Source organism: Ptychodera flava, chromosome 4, assembly GCF_041260155.1.
Source record: "Ptychodera flava strain L36383 chromosome 4, AS_Pfla_20210202, whole genome shotgun sequence".
NCBI lineage: Eukaryota > Metazoa > Hemichordata > Enteropneusta > Ptychoderidae > Ptychodera > Ptychodera flava.
Window position 1 is genome coordinate 27,369,297 of NC_091931.1, and position 23,387 is coordinate 27,392,683.

At 38.2% G+C, this 23,387-nt stretch overlaps 1 long non-coding RNA gene across 1 annotated transcript; it reads left to right on the top strand.

The window, feature by feature from the left end:
- The first annotated feature begins 203 nt into the window (after positions 1-203).
- On the top strand, positions 204-22,959 carry LOC139131339 (uncharacterized). The gene is made up of 5 exons (XR_011552103.1): positions 204-599; positions 1,713-1,935; positions 16,331-16,458; positions 20,122-20,761; positions 22,343-22,959. It is a non-coding gene; the product is annotated as an uncharacterized lncRNA (long non-coding RNA).
- The last annotated feature ends 428 nt before the right edge of the window (positions 22,960-23,387 follow it).

Here is a 23,387-nt window from a genome sequence, read left to right on the forward strand (position 1 = left end):
GTTCGGCGCAGGATGCGTTATTTTGGGGGAAATAACGTCCCATTCACAGTTTTTGCAAATGACGTCGCAAGGATTTTCAGATTGTCTTTACTTCATTAAAAGGGTATTTTTAGAATATTCTAACCATGCTTAACAGTCGTAAACACATTTCCTGGTAGTGTAAAAGAATATTTTGTTGAAGTGAAAGTTTGACAGGCTGCTCAATAGCGGTGAAATACTTCTATGTGTGCATATACAGAAAGCGCGTATATTACTTTCAACTGTTAACCTGTGTAGGTGAACAGTTGTTTACGGCAGTATAGAATATATTTGGAACGTTAACGCCCGGCACCTTTTTAAGGCCATTTGGTCGACTTCTTGGCACAAAATGCATCCACGCCGGTATATTTCGGCCCTTTTGGGAATTCTAATTTTTAGTTTACTGCAGGTCTCGGTCAATGGTTACGGCTCCGGCGCCCCGGATGCTGCTTGTACGACAATGACACCAGGCCACGTTGACAAAAATACGCGCGAAGCCTTATCACCGGAAGACGAAAGCTCAAACATTTATACTCTGTCCGCATCGTCAGATTCCTATACTCCCGGGGGAACTGTATCAGGTGAGTTAGGCTCTCTGCCTGCCTGTCTGTCTGACTGTCTGTCTTTAACACGCACACATACACCATCCGTGTTGCTCTTTAAAGGGCAGTTCTCAATCCCTGGTTCTCGCATTAGTTCTTGTTGACATTGAGTTAATGGTGTCAGTCCTTTGTATTCCATTGACATTGTTATCAAGTTAGTTCCTTGGCTTTTAAATAAAGCTGATAAAAACCTGATCCTTTGAGAACACCCATTGTCTTCTGTTAATCATGATTTGGACGATGTTTGCTGTCGATGTTTGGATGGGCAAAGTCTACGAGGCCGAACACGCCTGAACAGAAACACTTTCGGACACAAGTAACAATACTCGTTAGTGCTTTTCTAATCTATGCCAGTTGTATCAAAGCCTCTTGATCTGCGTACAAAGTCGATTATCATGATGACGTCACGCAAAAGAAGTGCCGAAAGTTCAACGCGCTTTAGAAACAAAGTTTATGTCGTGTTTAGTTGATCTAAGAGTACTTTGTCTCTGGAAATTCGGTTTTCAATGAGAAATTGCTTTCTTGCCAGGTATAAAATCTGGACTCACGATGTTACCTTTTAAACAGCCGGCAATGGAATAGTCTGGTAAAATGCGCCTTTGCGCAATAAAGGCAAGCTGTGACTTTCGTCTAAAACCTGTAATTCAGTTGCAAATAATGGCATAGCCATGTCAAACAGTCAACACGTAAAGGCTGTCTTATAGACTGAAAACTTTGCTTTCAGACATTATTTCAAAGACAGATCAAAAGTAAAAAAGAAAGTTACTGCTCTGGACATTCAAATTTTTCAAATGTTCACAGATCGTCAGAATAGATGAGATTAATATATTTATCATTTATGGCGAAATGACTGAGCTGGCGAAAATGGGACAACATCAATCAACAACGATGACGACATCAAGAACAACAACAATAACAAAAAAAAAAACAACAACAATCATGATGGTTGTGACTGTTATGATTACCATTATCATCATTTTAAAGCAAAAAGCATACCCGATTGGCAATTCTAGCAGTTTTCAGTACGATAACTGTGTCATACATACATTTTTTCGACATATAAATTGAAATTATATTTTCCATCCCCCACAGTGACAATATCTGGAAGTCCCTTCTCCGGACTTTTACTTCAAGCGCGCCGACCAGGTCAAACAACACCTATCGGATCTTTCTCCAGTGTCCCTGGAAATACAAAGCTGAAGACGTGTAGCTCTACTGACGACAGTGTAACACACTCGAATACTAACACCAAGCCTGCAGGAACCGCGTTTATTTGGAACGCCCCGAGTAACGGCGTAGGCGACATCGAATTCGTGTGAGTAACACATTGTGAACAGAATTACCGGTTTTTACACCGCCCACATGACCTTATATCCTGTTTTCGTTGTTAAATGCATTTATTATTTTTTCTTCTCATATGCAACGTGTATATTTTTTTCAACAACAAATTTGTTCTTTTCCTGCAATGCTTACTGCTTTTCTATGTTGTACTGTCTACGGCGCGCCAAATGTTTCAAAATATTTATCGATTCAGTACAAAATAAACTGTCGATTCGGTCTCATTAGGAAGGAAATAAGTAAGAAAAGTACAATAAAAAACAAAAGACAGAAATGTCATTTAATACTTCATTTTCACTTGAAAAAAATCTTTTAAGCGTAATTAGGAAATAAACAATTTTCAACGATTTGAAAAAGTCAAACATCCAAACTTATTGACATACATACACGTATAATAGTTCGCGTAAAAGGTGCAATGAGTGCTGATTTTACAAAAAAAAAGAAAAATATGTTTACAGTGGTACGTCCACAAAATTCACAAGAAAATCAATAAAAATCACTACTACCACTCGGAAAAAATAGTACAAAAAATAAAATGTGAACCACATACAGAAAATCATTATAAAAGAATCAGACAAAAAAAGTTATGCATACATAAAATTATTTATGTACTTAAGAAAATTAAAAAGCACTACGTCTCATAATAAACGTATTATAAATAATCAAAATATTAAATGAATCACCAGCCGCTTTGACAGTAAAGAGAGAAAATCGGAGAAAAATTCGGCAGTGATGGTCTCTAGACAAAAGTGGATCTCATCTACAAAAAATAAAATAAAATAAAATAAAAACGAAAAAATAAAAAAACGCCATGAACAGAGATACAAAAAAAAAAACGCGTGGGCCTGTGGAAAGAAAAAACAAATGGGGACTTGCCACAGCAAAAAAAAAAAGAAAAGAAAAAAAAAACCCAAAAAAACTTGTAAAAAAAGCACTCGCCACAGAAAAAAAAAACCAAACAACAAGCCAGAAATTACAATTATTTTATTCAAAAAACTCATGGTTCACGTTTCCTTCGATCGATGAATCCCCAACAGCTGGGAATCCAATCACCACATACTCAAATGTTTGACGAAATATTACATGTAATTGAGCATTTCAGTGATAACGTGACATCTTGAAACCTAGCTCTGTTTGGCTGGGCCCTGCTCTACTTGAAACCATACTTGATGAAATGAAGTGGGCAATATCACCTAAAGAACGTCCAAGTTAACAGTGAATAGTTCAAGAGAGTCAAGTTAACTGAGCCAATTTCAGGCAGTCCACAGGTCAGATCACGAGCGAGACGTACAACCCATGACCCTTCATAGCAACACTGCGAACATATCGATGCCTTAGGCGCGGTATGGCATGGGAGCCCACTGCAGGCCTTCCACCGAGCCGCACTGTCATCGCCGTTTGGCCTACATTTCTACACAGTTTTATACGTGTGGTTCGATACATCGCGTTCAAATACCATGATAATAAACCACCTCGTTGTTTGGTAATTCCTCGTCTATCCTCAAAGATCACCCAAATCATGATAAATTGAACAGTTTTGAAGAAATCTGCCGCGTGTTGAGAGAACGTCCATCGTTTTCCGTGTTCGACAAGACGAGCAACGCAACTGTACAAGCCTTACGACTACGAGTATGGCGAGAGTGTCCGGCCTTGTTACAACCGATAACGTAGTAACTAACCGATAACGTATCAAACCCGATAACGTAGTAAAAATTAACCGATAACGTAGTAAATCAACCGATAACGTAGTAACAAACCGATAACGTAGTAAATTTTTCTAACCGATAACGTAGTAAAAATTTACCGATAACGTAGTAATTTTTCCTAACCGATAACGTATCAACAAATTTACCGATAACGTATCAATGAACCAATAACGAATTAAATCAACTGATAACGTAAAAAAGTCAACCAATACCGCATCATAACATATCAATTAACTGATAATATCTGATTAAGCGATTTATTGGAAGCAATAGATTGATCGATTTATAGATAGATAGATATTAAATAGATAGATAGATAGATAGATAGATAGATAGATAGATAGATAGATAGATAAATGGGTCGATCAATGTATCGATAGATAAATCGAGCACTCAATGGATAGATCGATCGATCTATCTATCGATGTTTGATAGATGGTCGGTCGGTCAATCGATCGATCGATAGATAGATAAATTGATAGGCAGATCGATCGATAGAATGAAGGATCTATTAATTCGATAGACAGATAGATCAAAAATCGATGGATCTATTCGATAAATCGGTCAATAGATAGATAGATCTATAGATCGATTTGTTATCACATTGTCTCGCACTCAATTTCCTTTTCTTCTATTTATTTTTTCCGCTTAGCGTAAATTGTTACAAATTTCTGTAGCAAATCAATCGTGTTTCGCCTGTTTTCATGGTATTACGAACGACTAAATTGATCTAAATATTGTTAAACTACTGGAATAGGTTTTTGAAGTTGTTTCTTGTTTAAGTATAGTAGCTATACAGTTTAGTTCTAGTTGGGTAAAATTCAAAGAGACAGTATAAGAACTGATGAAACAAAGACAAGAGAATGAGCGACTGTTGGTTTACACAGGGAACCCTACCGAGATAGAAAATATTACAGAAAGTGTGGTTGTAATAGCAAGATTAGAAACAACTTTCCAAACCCATTCCGGTAGTTTAACAACATTTAGATCAAGTTAGTCGTTCGTGCTGCAACAAAAGTTATACGGGCAAGTCGTGGGAATAATTTGCTTCGCATATAAATGTGATTATCACAAAACATTTTTTAACAAAGTAATCGGACCAGCTACAAAACGGAAGACCTTTTACCCTTGGGACCGTTTTTTGGCTCTAGCAGACCAATACCGCAATCACCGACAGGCAACATCGCAAATTTCGCACACATATTGGTTACGTCGACCGATAGAAGTAGCTGCGTATTAGTGAGTAACCAAAGAATATTAATAATTTATTCGTCAAATTGACGATTTTTCATGTAATTGAAAATCTCCATCGGGTGTATATGAAAAAGGTAAGCATATCAGTGATTAATATGACGGAACCTAATATAAATGTATGAGTGAACTCTGGTAAGGCCGAGAAAAATAAAAGGTTTGTTTCTTATCCTAGACATATTGCAAAAATGATGCAGTGACGCAGGGTTTTTTTTCTTCTCAATTTTTTTTTAATTCTTCAACCAACAAGAACGCGCAAGAAAACATGAAAACGACATAGAAATGCACGCAAAGATAAATGCACAGCAGTGTTGCTTTAGTATTGTTGTATAGCAACAGTTCTGCAGTTTGACTTTTAGTGCAGCAATACACAGTTTTGTCAGCTTAATATAACAGTGACATACGTTTACAGTTCTGAATGGAATCTTAGTGTTAGTTATTTTGTTTACAGTTCCGTTTTATACAGCACTGTGTTATGCACTATCGTCGCGTATTTTTTCGGGGTTTTAAAACTTTATTTCCTTATGAGCAGGAAAAAAAATGTTGACGTGGCGGGTTTGAATTGTGACACGCGCGAGGATGAGAAACAAACTTTTTATTTTTGTTGGCCTAAGCGTTTTTTCTATTCTATCAGCACTATACTATGTACGACTACACATTAATTTTGCGATTTCTTCGTAATCCTACTTCAAATAAGATGTGACTTGACGTGAATTATGACATAAAGGTTAAAAGGAAAGAAAAAGCAATATGTTGTCTACAAAATCTGTTGACTTGGCTTGCTTACAGGAGTAACTTGCAAAATTAATGAACTTTGATTATGAGGAATTCAATTGAACAATGAGTCTAGATTAGCCTGTAATTCAGTCCCAGAATGAGAGTTACATTGTATAGACATATTGTCATTTGATAAACTGAAGTTGTAAGTAACGAAATTTTATAATCGGTCATGTTGAAAACTTTTTTTCCAAGTCCTCCTAACTTAGAAAGTGTGCCGATAAAGACACTCACGTATGTGTTGTTCAGTTAGTTTCCATTTATGAAAACTTTATCGGTCGATTGATAATTTATTTGTTGACTTGATGAATTTTCAGTTGATTGGAATCTTTTCTCTTTGACTTGACTAGGTCAGTGATTGATTTGATACATAATTGGTTCATTTGATCGTTTGATTTGATACGTTATTATTCACTTGGCTACATTATGGGTTGATTTGATACATGATCTCTCTATTTATCTATCCGTCGATCGATCGATTTATATATATATATATATATATATATATATATATATATATATATATATATATATATATATATATATATATATATATATAAAGCGATGAAATTCGTTTCTTCGCTTCGATAAAGTTTGTATGTGCGATGTATGATTGTGAGCATGCGTGCGTGAGTGCTTCAAACTCTACAGCGTGTTGAGCGGTCTCAGTCAGAAAAATGTAACAACTTAGCCGGCTATTGAACCACTCTTTTTTGGGAGTGGAGATTTAGCCGAGCGGTTCTCTCTGTGGCCTCTCCACTAGGCGACTGATGCCGTATGTTGTTGGTTCGAACCCGATTGAAAACTAGCCGTATATATATATATATATATATATATATATATATTATATATATATATATATATATATATATATATATATATATATATATATAGTTTTATTAATCGAGCAATCGATCAATTTATTCAATCATTCAATCGATAGAAAGATCGATCTATTGATAGATCAGTGCATCGATCGATCAATCGGTCGATCTATCGATTGATCAATGGATTGATCGATGGATCGAGGATAGATCTATCCCTATGAATCTATTCTCATGAATCACTTAATCCAATACATTGATACGTTGATTTGATACGTTATCGGTAAATTTGTTGATACGTTATCGGTTAGGAAAAATTACTACGTTATCGGTAAATTTTTACTACGTTATCGGTTAGAAAAATTTACTACGTTATCGGTTTGTTACTACGTTATCGGTTGATTTACTACGTTATCGGTTAATTTTTACTACGTTATCGGGTTTGATACGTTATCGGTTAGTTACTACGTTATCGGTTGTAACAGGCCTTCGCAACGCCAGACACTCTCATTATACTCGCAGGGCTAGACCGGCACATACACGACATGTCGATCCCCACTGCAGAAAGCTTTATTTCCAAACAGTCCAATATATGGAGCTACGATATTTGTGCAGTAGCTTATACATAGCTCTGGGTGCCAGGTCTGTGAGTTACGGCGTTATACGGCCTGGCCGTATAACAGGCCGTATAACGCCCGGTAACTCACAGCCTAGCCCTGCCACCCAGAGCTACAGTATACAGAGAAATAGCGGCTGCTTGATCAGTGTTTGTCAAGTCGGCGCGTTCGCGTTCTACATGTACCACAGGCGCACGACGTCTTTTGAATCACTTGTCTGTAATCACTTGTCTGTAATTTTAATGTTGAAACATGCATTTTATTAAAATCTGTGCAAACGGAAATCGTGCGGGCAGCTATACAGTGAACAGTGTCCCGTGCACGGCTGTGGCCGCTCAGCTCTACTGTTAACGTTACTAACTTTATAGAAACGGCGAATTTTAAAATCACTTGCCTACAATTTTAATGTTGAAACATGCATTTTATTGATAACTGTACGAACGGAAATCATGCAAGCAGCTTTTGAGACATACAGTGAGCAGCGCCCAGAACACGGCTGTGGCCGCTCGGCTGTCTTGTACACATTACTCTAAAGGTACGAAACTATTGGAAAATAATTTTTAAATTAGACAAAATTAACGGTTATTGGCCATCCTCGAGATTCAAACTTCAATTTAATCAAGGGAATACTTACACAAATCGATCGATCGGCTTCCTAACTTGTAAAGTCAACATCGGCCCTATCTACGGCTGATAATTAGCGCAATGTTTTTTTACGGACAAGTCCCATGCCAGCGCCATTTTCAAAGTGTGCAGCTTGAAGTTGACGCATGCGCATACTTTCCTTTTAAACCAATACGTCATTGTTATTCGTACTAATATGAGAGCCTTCAAAATGGCGGTGTCACGGGAGTTGTCCGGAGGTAAAATTTAGCGACTTACCAGCAATTACATGGCCCGGTGCAGTTTTTGTGTTTCAAGAACCCAGTCGATCGATTTAGTACCACGCATGCGACAACACAGAGAAGTTTGAATCCCCAGGGTTGCCAACAACGTTTTATTTTACGGATTTTATTTAAATTATTTTCCCAATAGTTTCGTACCTTTAGAGTAATGTGTACAAGATAGCCGAGCGGCCACAGCCGTGTTCTGGGCGCTGCTCACAGTATGTCTCAAAAGCTGTCCGCATGATTTCTGTTTGCACAGTTGTTAATAAAATGCAAGTTTCACACATTCAATTACAGACAAGTGATTTTAAAATTCGTCGTGCGCCTATGCATGTACTAGTGAAAATGTTGCCTCGAATTTAAACGGAGTGTTTCAGCCCGAGTATTTTTGCCTTTGCCACACTCCGTTTAGAGGCTTAAACCCACGGGATACGTGCGTGGTTCGATATATAGCGGCCGCTGCTAGCTCTGCATGGCAGGGCTGTGTGTTACCGGCGTTATACGGGAGCCGTGTCACGCCAAAGGGTCCTCAGGCTCCGATGATGATGATGTTGTTGTTTTTATTATTGTTGTTGTTGTTGTTGATAGTATTTGCAGAAAAGAACAAAGTATGCGCTGCGAAATTCAATACAGCCTAACTATACTATGCGTTGCAAATTCAATACAGCCTAACTATACATGTGCGTTGCAAATTCAATACAGCCTAACTATACATGTGCGTTGTTGCCTAACTATACATGTGCGTTGCAAATTCAATACAGCCTAACATTACCCAAGGGTTGTCACTTCATTGCCACACACTTTTTTTCAATCGCCAAAAATGCACCTAGCAAGCATCGAAATCGGTAAAATTCGACGTAGGGTCAAAGCACATTAGTCCTTCTCAATATACTCAGACATTTTTACCTCTTACCGATGAAAAGTCGACAAATCGGCAGGTTTTCAATGCATCTAGTCGTCTCTTGATTCCAGATTTAAAGGCCCCGCGAAAGATCTAGTCACGTGGGCGCATTTCAAATCGAACCAATAGCAGAGCTGGATGGGCCCAGCGTGAAAACCCGGCAGTAACGTAAGTTTCTCACGTCTTTTGAAGACTATGGGTGACACTGTCTGCGTGCGTCTGCGTATGAAATTCTGGTAACTTTAACAGTTCCAGTTCACCCATAGCAAGAGAACGTTCTTTCCAAAGACGTGAGAAACTTACGTTACTGCCGGGTTTTCACGCTGGGCCCATCCAGCTCTGCTATTGGTTCGATTTGAAATGCGCCCACGTGACTAGATCTTTCGCGGGGCCTTTTAAATCTGGAATCAAGAGACGACTAGATGCATTGAAAAACCTGCCGATTTGTCGACTTTTCATCGGCAAGAGGTAAAAATGTCTGAGTATGATTGAGAAGGACTAATGTGCTTTGACCCTACGTCGAATTTTACCGATTTCGATGCTTGCTAGGTGCATTTTTGGCGATTGAAAAAAAGTGTGTGGCAATGAAGTGACAACCCTTGGGTAATGTTAGGCTGTATTGAATTTGCAACGCACATGTATAGTTAGGCAACAACGCACATGTATAGTTAGGCTGTATTGAATTTGCAACGCACATGTATAGTTAGGCTGTATTGAATTTGCAACGCATAGTATAGTTAGGCTGTAATGAATTTCGCAGCGCATACTTTGTTCTTTTCTGCAAATACTATCAACAACAACAACAACAACAACAACAATAATAAAAACAACAACATCATCATCATAGGAGCCTGAGGACCCTTTGGTCATGCCGGTAACACAAAGCCCTACCATGCAGAACTAGGCCGCCGCGCGCTGCGTGGTATGCAATTTTACTATGCATACCCACACGGCGGCCGCTGTGTATCGAACCACACGTAACCGTGGGCTAGCGGCTAGCCATCGTTTTGTTGGGGTTTGGGCACAGACTGTCTATGGTTTGGGAGAGGCGGCCCTACACTTTACAGCGAGGGGATCGCTTGTTGCCGCGTGTAGGCCTACTGTACTAGCGACGGGACCGCCGGCCGCTGGCTTACCATTTCGAGTGTACATTGGAGCAAGGGGACCGCTGGCAGCCGACAAACCACCACGAGTGTTTTGTCCACTTTTAACCAAAACTGGTAACTGTTTAATGTAGAATGGGACGTGTCGGTAACTTGGACGTCCATGAGATAATATTGAAGACTAGAAGATGAGAGTTATCGCTGAAATACCCCAAATATCTTGTCCAACATCCGAGTGTGATAATCCAAAACCCTCTGGTATTAAACTGTAACAATCATGACGTTGACAATTATTCAATTTTCATTTTGGGCTTTTTCTGCGGGGTGTCCCACTCTGTTTTCTTTTCTCGAACGGGCCTCTTTTTTTTCTACTGAATTTTTTTTTTTTTGGTAACCTCTTTTTTTTTGTAACCTCGCTTTGGTTTTTTTCCAAGCTGACCTCGTTTTGGTTTCTTTACAGCCTCAACGCCGGCGCGATCTCGGTCGACTTTTCAATTGTGATTCTCTTTCTTTTTTTAGTCAGACCTGATGGTGGTTCGTTTTGTTTTTTGGTAGTAGTGTGAGTACTATTTGTGGTTTTGTTTTTAATCATTTCAATATTTTTTGTGTGTGTGCTTGATTTTTTTTTCTTTTTTTCCCTTATAATCAGCATTCATTGCACCTTTATATCAAATACACGTGTATGTGTACGGCGCGCCAAATGTTTCAAAAATATTTATCGATTCAGTGCAAAAATAAACTGTCTTTCTCTATTGAAATAAAAATTCGGTGTCATTAGGAAGGAAATAAGTAAGAAAAGTATAATTAAAAATCAAAAGACAGAAATGTCATTTAATACTTCATTTTAACTTGAGAATATTCTTTAAAGCGTAATTAGGAAATAAACAATTTTCAACGATTTGAAAAAGTCTTACATCCATACTTATCGACATACATACACATATAATAGTTCGCGTAAAAGGTGCAATGAGTGCTGATTTTACAAAACAAAAAAGTAAAATATGTTATACAGTGGTACGTATACAAAACTCACAGGAAAATCACTAAAATCCACTACTACCACTCGGAAAAAAATTACAAAAAATTAAAATGTGAACCACATACAGAAAATCATTATAAAAGAATCAGACAAAAAAAAGCCATGCATACATAAAATTATTTATGTACTTAAGAAAATTAAAAAGCAGTACGTCTCATAAAAAACGTATTATAGATAATCAAAAATATAATATGAACCACCAGCCGCTTTGACAGTAAAGAGAGCAAATCAGAGAAAAAATTCGGCAGTGATGGCTCTAGACAAAAGTGGACATCATCTACCAAAAAATAAAATAAAATAAAATAAAATAAAATAAAAAAAATAAAAAATGCCATGAACACAGCAAATACAAAAAAAAAAAGCGTGGGCCTGTGGAAAGATAAAACAAATGAGCACTCGCCACAGCAAAAAAAAAGAAAGAAAAAAAACCAAAAAAAACCCCAAAAAGTGAGCCACAGAAAAAAAAACAAAACGTGCGAATTACAATTAATATATTCAAAAAACTCATGGTTCACGTTTCCTTCGATTGACGAATCCCCAACAGCTGGGAATCCGATCACCACATACTACAATGTTTGACGAAATATTAATTGAGCATTTCAGTGATAACTTTGACATCTTGAAACCTAGCTCTGTTTGGCTGGGCCCTGCCAAGCAGAGCTACTTGAAACCGTACTTGATGAAGTGAAGTGGTCAATATCACCTGAAGAACGTCCAGGTTAACAGTGAATAGTTCAAGAGAGTCAAGTTAACTGAACCAATTTCAGGCAGTCCACAGGTCAGGTCACGAGCGAGACGTACAACCCATGACCCTTCATAGCAACACTGCGAACCTATGGATGCCTTAGGCGCGGTATGACAAGGGGGGCACTGCAGGCCTTCCACCGAGCCGCTCTGTCATCGCCGTTACATGATTTCTACACAGTTACGTGTGATTCGATACATCGCGTTCAAATACCATGATAATAAACCACCTCGTTGTTTGGTATAATTCCTCATCTATCCTCAAAGATCACTCAAATCATGATAAATATTTATGAAGAAATCTGCCGAGTGTAGAGAGAATGTCCATCGTTTTCCATGGTCGCGACATGACGAGCGACGCAATGCAACCGCGATCCCTCAGGATCGGCACAAGCCTTACGAGTATGGCGAGAGTGTCCGGCCTTCGCAACGCCAGACACTCTCACTATACTCGCAGGGCTCGACCGGCAAATACAAGACATGTCGATCCCCATTGCTGAAAACTTTATATTCACACAGTCCAATATACGGAGCTACGATATTTCTGCAGTAGCCTATATACATAGCTCTGGGTGGCAGGGCTGTGCGTGAGTAGCCCTGCGTACAGGTTTGTGTGTTCCCGGCGTTATACGGCCTCCACCACAGTAGTGGAGGCCGTATAACACAGGGAGCACACCGACATGTACGCAGGACTAGGCTGTGCGCTAACGGCGTTATACTGCCTGGCCGTATAGGCCTAACGCCGTGCCGGTAACTCACAGCCCTGCCACCCAGAGTTCCAGTATACAGAGAAGTAGCGGCTGCTTGATCAGTGTTTGTCAAGTCGGGCGCGTTCGCGTTCTACATGTACTAGTTAAAACGTTGCCTCGAATCTAAACGGAGTGTTTTAGCCTGAGTATTTTTGCCTTTGTCACACTCCGTTCAGAGGCTAAACCCACGGTTACGTGTGGTTCGATGCATAGCGGCCGCTGCGTGGTATGCAATTTTACTATGCATACCACAGGGTCCGGCAAGCAATATTCGTCTAGAAATTATGAATATGATCAATAAATATATTGTATTAAACTTTTTTTCATTATACAAGCCTTACCTGTGTCTAGTGTGTGCCTATTACTTTACTCTAGCTATCTGTGGATAGTATTTCAAAGAAAACATTCTATCTGTTAATTGCCCTCCCTAATCCCCTTCATTAATTTGTTCTGCCGATCGCCAACGCGGGGGGGGGGGGGGGGGGGCTTATCGCCCTGACCAAATACCTCGTTAGCAGCTCATAAGGTCCGTCTACTACCTTATGAGCAGCTAACGAGGTATTGTTCAGGGCGATAAGCCCCCGCGTCGGTGATCGGCAGAACAAATTAATGAAGGGGATTAGGGAGGGCAATTAACAGATAGACTGTTTTCTTGAAATACTATACACAGATAGCTAGGGTAAAGTAATAGGCACACACTAGACACAGGTAAGGCTTGTATAATGAAAAAAAGTTTAATACAAGACATTTATTGATCATATTCATTAATTTCTAGACGAATATTGCTCGCCTGACCCTGTGGGATACCAACACGGCGGCCACTATGTATCGGAACCACACGTAACCGTGGGCTAGTGGCTAGCCATCGTTTTGTTGGGGTAGGACTCCATGGTTTGGGCCTAGAATGTCTATGGTTTGGAAGAGGCGGTCCTACACTGTACAGCGAGGGGATCGCTGGCTGCCGGCGTGTAGGCCTACTGTACTAGCGACGGGACCGCCGGCCGCTGGCTTACCACCTCGAGTGTATATTGAGACACGCCATGAGCGAGGGGACCGCTGGCAGCCGACTAACCACCACGAGTGTTTTGTCCACCTGGAACTGTTTAATATAGAATGGAACGTGTCCGTAACTTGGACGTCCATGAGATGATATTGAAGACTAGAAGATGAGAGTTATCGCTGAAATACCCAAAATATCTTGTCCAACATCCGAGTGTGATGATCCAAAACCCTCTGGCATTAAACTGTAACAATCATGACGTTTAAAATTTCATGTTGGGCTTTTTCTGCGGGGTGTCCCACTCTGTTTTCTTTTCTCAAACGGGCCTCTTTTTTTTCTACTGAGTTCTTTTTTTTTTTTTTTTTTGGTAACCTCGTTTTGGTTTTTTTTTTTTTTTTTGGTAACCTCGTTTTGGTTTCTTTTCAGCCTCAACGCCGGCGCGATCTCGGTCGACTTTTCAATTGTGATTCTCTTTCTTTTTTTAGTCAGACCTGATGGTGATCATTTTGTTTTTTTGGTAGTAGTGCAAGTACTATTTGTGGTTTTGTTTTTAATCATTTCAATATTTTTTGTGTGTGTGCTTGATTTTTTTTTCTTTTTTCCCTTATAATCAGCATTCATTGCACCTTTATATCAAATACACGTGTATGTGTACGTCAATAAGTATGGGAGTGTGGTATTTCTAAATTTTTGCAAACAGTTTATCTTCTCATTGCGGTTTAAAGAATATTTTACAATTAAGCATTACACAACATTCTGCCCCTTTTTGCAATAATACTTTTCTCGTTTATTTTCTTCCGTAATTCCATCGAATTTTTATTTCAATCGAGAAAGACGGTTGCACGTCATCTTTATCTGTACAGACACATTCAAATATTTAATGACACGTATTTTCAAATGAATGATATTTTTATGAAAAGGTACATTAATAAAATGCAATGATATGGACGAAAGAACTTTTTTCTTTATTATTCATACACGTTTAAGACTTTTTTTAGAAAGAAAATTTGACAGTTTATTTTTACTCTATGACGATAAATATTTTTGAAACATTTGGCGCGCCGTAGTATGTGTACGTCAATAAGTATGGGAGTGTGGTATTTCCAAATTTTTGAAAAGTTTATCTTCTCATTACGGTTTAAAGAATATTTTACAATTATGCATTACACAACATTCTGCCCTTTTTTTGCAATAATACTTTTCTCGTTTATTTTCTTCCGTAATTCCATCGAATTTTTATTTCAATCAAGAAAGACGGTTGCACGTCATCTTTATCTGCACAGACACATTCAAATAAATGACATGTATTTTCAAATGAATCTATTTTTATGAAAAGGTCATTAATAAAATGCAATGATATGGACGAAAGAACTTTTTCTTTTACTATTCATACACGTTTAAGACTTTTTTTTAGAAAGAAAATTTGACAGTTTATTTTTACTCTATGACGATAAATTTTTTGAAACATTTGGCGCGCCGTAACTGTCTGCTGCCGTAAAAAAGCAAAACAAAAACAAAACAAACACAAACAACAACAAAAAAAGTTCTGGGGGTTTAGAGTCATGTAGGACCGGCTGATTGTCAAAAAAGTAGCCCACTGCGATATTTTTAGGATATTGTCTGCATCTGGAAGAGATAGTTTATTGTGTACACACTACTGGCGATAGTAAACAAAATATACATAGGAATAAGCTATAGTCTCTTGTATGATATGGCAACATTAATAGCTCTAGGAACATTAACTAGATATCCACTTGTCATCTGTCTATAACTAAGCTAGGGCGCTAGCAGTAGTTACTTCGGGTTTGCGATCAACTCACCATCAACACAATAGTCTACTGAAATTTAGTAAGCCTACAGACTTTGGGCAAGCGTATTAAAAAATGAAAGTTTAACTTTCCCATTTATTTTCAAGTAGCCTATTTCTTATAAAATTCATTACTTTACCCACGAAAGTATACAGAAAAATACGATATTCGTTCATTTTTCCCTCACATTTTTCAGTTGGTGAGCAGTCAGTGAAACCATGAACTTAAAATTTAACAAGTCACAGGTGGGTTATATTGAGGTGAAGTGAATTCCCTGCATCGATTTTGAATTTCTATGAACTATATTTTCCGCTATATCAATGGTTGTCCTATTCAGCACGGGATATTGTTGACGAGACATACATATACAGGCGAATGTGTCTTATGGTAAAAAATCCACAGATATATTATGTTGCATAAAGAAGGGATTGCTGGTTGAATATCCATGCCATGCAGGATAAGTTGACAAAATATCAAGGCATCCCCACCTCCTAATTGCCATTTCGGAAACGGTCACGGTTGGCGAGTTGGCTGAATTTATCGGTACTCTTTAAAGCTGTAGCCTTTTTATGCTGATTATGGTACGTCTAGGAAACAAATATATAACAGCAACATTTTACGCAATTTTACGCAAGTTATTATTTACTTTGCGTATGATTGAACAGATGCAGTGCTTGGGTTCACAAGAATTGAGTTTTGGATGAAAGCAGTGAAAGAGCACACTGAAGGAGTCACAACATGGCACACGAGAACAATCAGTGTGCTCTTTCCATGATGAAAGTAGCAAGGACCGTTCTAATGGTGCAGACTTGCCCTTTGTGAATATCTCACCGAACAGTCGATGGCCGTGTCTGCAGAAACGGCAAACCATTCGCTACTGAAACATCAAAGTCACCTCGGTGTACAAGCATTGGTTAAATGATTTTGTCATAATAATGTTCGTAGGTTGATCACTTTATATTTCAGAGCCACGGTAGCAAAGAACCATGACGTGTATTGGGTGAACATAACATCCAGTGTTTTGACGGAGGCTACTGAGCTAGAGATGACCACTCCTGCGCAATCTGGCGCCGTGCAAAGTGACATCAAGCCAGGTAGGTGGGGAAGTACAACTACAATATATATTTTAGCAATGCAGGGTACCATATGTACCCGAGGGTAGGTGACCATTTTTCCAACGTCAGGAGGGCACATGGTCTCCTGCCTCGAGGGTGCGCAGTCCCGTGTTTGGGCTTTAGTGTTTTACTACACATGCATCTCTTCATTTTCTTACATATTTTTCACTCCAAACTTTTGGGTTTACATGCAAATGACAGTCCAAATGCTCAATTTCAATTCAATGAAAAACGAAATCCTTAATAAAATAGAACGATTTTCATCATCGAACGGCGCATTGATTTATTTTCATAACTGTCATTCGATTTAACAGTATTTCCTATCTAAACATATAAACTGGTAATTTTCAAATCAAGTTGAAATAGTTCCGGGTCGCTTTCAGTCACATGATGACTATGCGGCCCGCTACGTCATCAACATGTTACAATATAATCCTGTAGTGCGACCTTCGGTAAATAGGGCATGCAATAAAAAGTAATATTGCCTTCCCCAAACCATTACGATACTGCAAAATTCTATCCAGGATTTCATGTTAGCGGCAAGTTACAGATCCACTTTAAGAAACCAATAACCCAGAATTTGAAATTCGGGTTCTTTACGGTAGATTTCCTTTGTAACGGAAATGTGACTTTGAAAAAAAAACCCCAATAAGCAAAAGGTAATTGTGTCAAATTCACTGAGAACTGACATACATAGTTCGCTATATTAGTCATTATATTATTATATTAGTGGGATAACATGCAAAGCCGTCGAATCTTTTACCAATGCATTTGACCCCAGGGCAAGTTTAGGTCAAGTCCCTTCTAGTGGTGGAGGGACTGTAATTGAATGACATATTATTACGTAAGATTTGTTTCGGGGGTGGTCTTTGCGGTAAACATAGAAATACGAGTTCCTCTTTTAATTTTATATTTGGAAACGGTAAAAAATTTTTGCTGAGTTTTTTAGTGGATTTACTTAGCTTATTCGGGACGATATGAAGAATCTCTAACATCAGTTTGCAACCGCCTGAGACTTGACAGCTGTCTACCAGCACGATGCAACTAATTGCTCTGGTATATACGTGCAGTTACGCGTATCAATCTGACAGTCACTGAAACTTCAAAGCATTCAAAATGTGATCATGGACCATGTCAATCACGGAAGGTATACTATAGGAAAATGAAAGATAAACCTTCTGAATTGTGTACTATTTGTAGTCGTTGTTGGTTTATATATTTTGACCGGCAAAACTGTATCCCAATTCATCAACCTGTACAACGCTGCTCTTGCGGATTGTTCCATTGTATTGGAAAGCCATGCAATTCAATAATAAAACTTTTAAGCAGTTACTTATATATGTGATGAATTGATTGAAGTGTGTCTATCCATCCAGACAGCATTGGCTTGGTCTCTGTCACGTTGTGATTTGGGTCATGGACATTGAGAAAAAACTCCTTGTCTGTGTCTGGTTACAGGTTGAGTGTCTTGTCAAGTTATCTTGGCACAGAACTGGGAGGAGTTTGACCTACTTTGATATGAGGCTCCAAAGCTGTGACGTTTTGCGTTGTATACACGTATGCCCACTATATGATGTGTATTTTTAAGTGTCTACTAACAACAGATTGGAACTCCATGTGCAAATTTGAATCTCGAAAGTGAAAGAGTTAAACTTTTACTCAAACTCTCCTTAATGAAACTGTAAGCCATTCTTTTACCAAATCAAGAATAAAAATCATGGGGTCACCGTGCAAAGTTAGGTACCAGATAAGCAAATTATGTGATATTTCCCGTTTGAAATTCAAAATGGCCGCCATCACTATTGTTAACTCTGTAGGGAAAAGTACAGTTTTCAATTTTCGAAAAACTAAGACTGTGAAAACTTTTCTCACTACAAGAGCTTTCAAATGAGCCCGCCCAAGCGGAAGACGGGGAAAAGTATTGAAACAGTTTGAGATTTTGAATATCTGTCCTCGAGCCGCATTCTATGGGTAGAATTAAAATACTAGACAGTCACTTAGTACAAGAGTATTTGAGAACATTACAATATATTATGACGTCAACAAAGAGGTGCAACTCATCGACCTATAAAGCGTTTGACAATTTATCAAATATACAACGAACTTCATCCTTTTCTTCTTACCTCATTTATTAAGCCAAGAATAATAAAAAGTTTGTTTCTCATCCTAGACATATTTCAAAAATGATGCGGTGACGCGGTTTTTTTACTCTCATTTTTTTTATTCTTCGATCAACAAGAACGCGTGAAAAAACATGAAAACAACATAGGAATGCACGCAGAGATAAATGCACAGTAGTGTTGCTTTATTATTTTTGTATAGCAACAGTTCTGCGGTTTGACTTTTAGTGCAGCAATGCACAGTTTTGACAGCGTAATATAACAATGACATATGTGTAAGTTCTGAAAGTTAGTGTCAATTATTTTGTTTACAGTTCTGTTTTATACAGCACTGTGTTATGCACTATCGTCGCGTATTTTTGCGTTCATGTTATTTTTTTTATTTTATTTCCTCATGAGCAGAAAAAAATGTTTGACGCGGTGGGTCAAAATGACGCGCGCGAGGATGAGAAACTTTTTTATTAGGGGCCAAAGCCCTATGGGCTTGGATTTGGATCACTTCTTCTTCAACTTCCTCTTCTTCTTCCGTAAATTCTTTGCAAAGCCAGATCTCCAAAACCGTTGCGCGCAGCCTTTTCAAACTTGCAGGGCATATTAAGCATACTGAGTACTGGTGCACCTGACCCTTCATATTTTGATTGGTCAAATGACCTGACTGTTATTATTTATTAATTTTTTAATTCCATCTAATTTGCATAAAAATTGAAAAATCTAAAATCTATTGAGACATTTTTAGACCATACTATCTAGATGCTACATACCAAATTTCAAGGTTATTGACTATGCCGTTTTTGAGAAGATTTTTAAAGTATTATTTTTCTGATATTTAAATGACCTTTGACCTGCCTATACCTATGCAGCCAGACTATGGCGATCTCTTATTCTGGCCTACTTATTAATAAAAGTACGAGAGGGTTACTTTCTGGTGAACAATGACGGGTACGGGACCAAAATGCACACAAACATTTTGAGGATGAACTTGACCTTTGACCCTGGCATGTTCCTGCACCTTATTAATTATGCACATATCTAATTCCGGCCTTCCAAATAGACTTAGAGTTCTGAATTTTATACAAAGACAAATATTGGAGTAAAATTGTTTTAACATACCTGTCAATTTACATCACCAGAAAAATGAGGCAACAAAAACCCTCCAAAACCGGACGTAACAATACAAAACAAAGCACTTCCTCATTTCCATCTTGCCAAAGACCTGCAACATTTCAATATATTTTATCAAACTTTTCAATTTAAAATCAACAGGACAAAACGAAAATAAAAAATGGTACCTAACGTTGTGCTCATTAAATTCTCTTTTTCTCTCTCATTTTCGTTGTCCTGCTCTCTCTCTCTCTGTCTCTCTCTCTCTGTCTCGCTCTCTGTCTCTCTCTGTCTCTGTCTCTGTCTGTCTGTCTGTCTGTCTGTCTGTCTGTCTGTCTCTCTCTCTCTCTCTCTCTCTCTCTCTCTCTCTCTCTCTCTCTCTCTCTCTCTCTCTCTCTCTCTCTCTCTCTCTCTCTCTCAGGTTCTTCTCCGAAGGTAATATTGTTGTTCATGGCAGTCGTCGTAGTGCTGTTCGTTTGAAACCGGATGACCCAGTAAAAGGATTGTGTGTTATTTATACTGGTATATTTTGTTGCTATTTGCGCACACAGCAGTTAGTTTACTTACTTGTCATATTTGTGTAAATTTTTCATGATTTATTCTCACGTACGTTTTGACCATTCCACTGTAATTCCGATCAGTCAAAAGAAAAACGAGATACCATACACTTTTCTTAAACATTGTGACTATCACAGCCTACAGATCCTTAAGCGGCGAACGATTAATTAATGTGATGTCAAACCTCCGTGATCGACGTACACCAACACAACGATCTTTGTTTCAGTTCCTCATGTTTTAAATATACACAGTGTATGTATTCTTTCCTCCCCTCTAACAACATGCATGGCACGACGGATGGTAGCTTTGACATTTGATAATATTTTTCTCATTTTTGTTCTACAAAACAAGCACGTCTCTTTTTTCTTTGTCGAGTATGTTCAAGTTGACTTACAAAGTGTACGGCTTGCCAACATAACGCTCCGAGTACAACATTTGATGTCATTATCAACAAATGAATTCTACTCCGGATTATACATTGTCATTTGACAATAATTACATTGGTGTATCGACAAGTTGACACTGTACATTTCTACATGATTTTAGTAGCAGAACTAGAATTGGTTTCAAGTCGGTGAATTTCTATAAAAAATCTTTTGTAATAGTTTCTCTTCTGTCTTGGACTTTGACAGCCTAGGCCAGATTTCCTTGCGATTAATTGAACGCGTTACCTTTGAGTCTGCGCAGTAGTGATTTAGTTTCTGCCGGATTCACGGGAGAAACTCCCCTGTACAGCGTTCACCCCACTGATTGCGTTCACCCAACTCACGCGTTTCACATGAAAACAGAACACAAATAACCGCGTTCATCCCACTCAAACATTCACAAATCACAGACTTGAACCAAGCCCATAGCAGAACGAGAAACTAATGTGATACACAGTACAAAATATATGGGAAATACATCGACATTAAAATGTAAGGCTCTAACGTGACAGACGATCCTTTTCTTGTAGTAGATCACTCGTTAGAACAATGCACACAGGAGTAAATACTTACACTGTTCGCAGTTTTATATATAAAGCATCAATACCTGCGAGGAAAAAAACGGAAATGTGTTAAATTAATATTTTATACTTGCTTATATTGCTTAAATTTCAAACAGAAAATTTCACAACTGCACTCTTTTTGTTTAACTCACATGGAGTGTAGATCAACCCCCTTGTGCTTAAAATCATCCCAGACTTATAAGTTATGGCCTTTTCTGCTACGAAATACATTATCTCGTGATAATAGTACCATGCCACAAATAACCGACAGGTAAGCTTATAAGGGTGGCCAACGAACCACCCTTTTGGGTTTTCGGTCAGTTTACACTGTGTATTACGGCCAGAAATATCTTGGCCGCCTACCCAAATGCCATGTCGCACCGAAATTCTGAGTCGTTGCAGGGAAATTGCATTTTATAGCCCATTATATACATGTGTGTCATGCCGGGGGATCTGAAAAAATTGACATTGCAAAGGGGCGTAGGGGGGGGGGGGGCTTGAAAATTTATTGAATATCAAATTCCTTATGTAATACATATACCTTCTGGCAGTTTCATTTCCTGCCATTTCCATTTTCGGCGCCCCTTTGGGGCGCAAGTTTTAGGGTATATTAAACAATTTATCAATCCAAGAAGCCACCTTGAGTCAAAAGATTTAGGTTGTCATGATTTCTACTTACTTAATCCCTCTGTTGTACAAAACTGGCCTCTATAATGTCTAAAAGTTTCAACTTAATCTTTAAATATCAATTTGGTTGATATCTTATTTGACAACATTTTCCCATTGACAATACATGGGGTCCAGGTCAAACATTCATGTATGTACATTTTTATTTGTTGAGGAGTTTGACTGAATACAAAGTATTTAGAATAGTGCATACATACTATTTAGAATGGTGCACAGTGTCTCCAATAACAGCTAGAAGTTTCAGGTCAAACAACCTTTGAATAACAATTTGGGAGCAGATAACCTATGTGTTATTCGTAGTTTCCTCAGTCATAGCTCACAATGTATAGTGAATCAACATTTTCAGTAAAATTCCAAAATCAATTTTTTTGCACATACAAGGACTTGTAACCGCACTAGTCTGATCAAGTATAGTCACATCAATAATCAAGCATACATAAACATACAGATTTACCGAGTTTTTTATTGTAAAAAAATATTCATAGTTTCCTCATAGAATCCAATGTATAATGGATCAACATTTTCGGCGAAATTCCAAAATCAAATTTCTTGTACACATATGCACATGTAACCACCCTCTACCAAGTACAATTATGTCAATTATTCAAAGTCAATATATGCGCAACTTTTAAATTGGGAAAAATTATTCACAGTTTTGTCATAGACTCCCATGTTGGTCTATAGTGGATCAACATTTTCGGTGAAATTCTAAAATCAAATTTCTTGAACACACACGTACTAGTGTAAACACCCCATGCTAATCAATTACATTTATGTCAGTTATCAAACGTCTATAGATGAATAGATATTGTTACTTTATTTTGGAAAATACGCGTTCATAGTTTTCTTGTTGTAGTTTTTTGAATATATAATTAGATGTATTCTGCTTTGAGTTCTTGCACGAGACTGTGAGCATACGCAGTACAGTTCAATAAAACAGTGACTCCAGGGAGCGTTCTGTTTACCAGAGTATCGTGTCTATCTCGTAGTTCTTGGATGAACCGATCCTTAGTAATATATCCCAATGTATTTCACTTGTAAACTACATTATTGATGAAATCAAATTTCTTGTACACACATGCACTTTTTTAAGTGGCAGGTAAACAGTTGTTTACGGCAGTAGAATATAAGAATATAGCTAGAACGTTAACGCCCGGCACCTTTTTGATCGACTTCTTGGCACAAAATGCATCCACGCCGGATATCTTTACGATGTTGTCCGCAAGGAAGGTGCTCCTGAAAAAGATAGTTGAAACATGTGGCAAGAAGGGAGAGAACAAGGAAAAAGGCACGTACACAAAACAAGGTTTAACAGCAGTATTCTTTATTCTTTCTCATATTTCCATTGGCGATTATCGTGTCCCTGTGATCAATCAAACATCCAGCAAGACAATCTGCTGAAATTTCTTCCTCCGATTTACATGGTAAATATCTCGATATAGTAAGCCTATAGA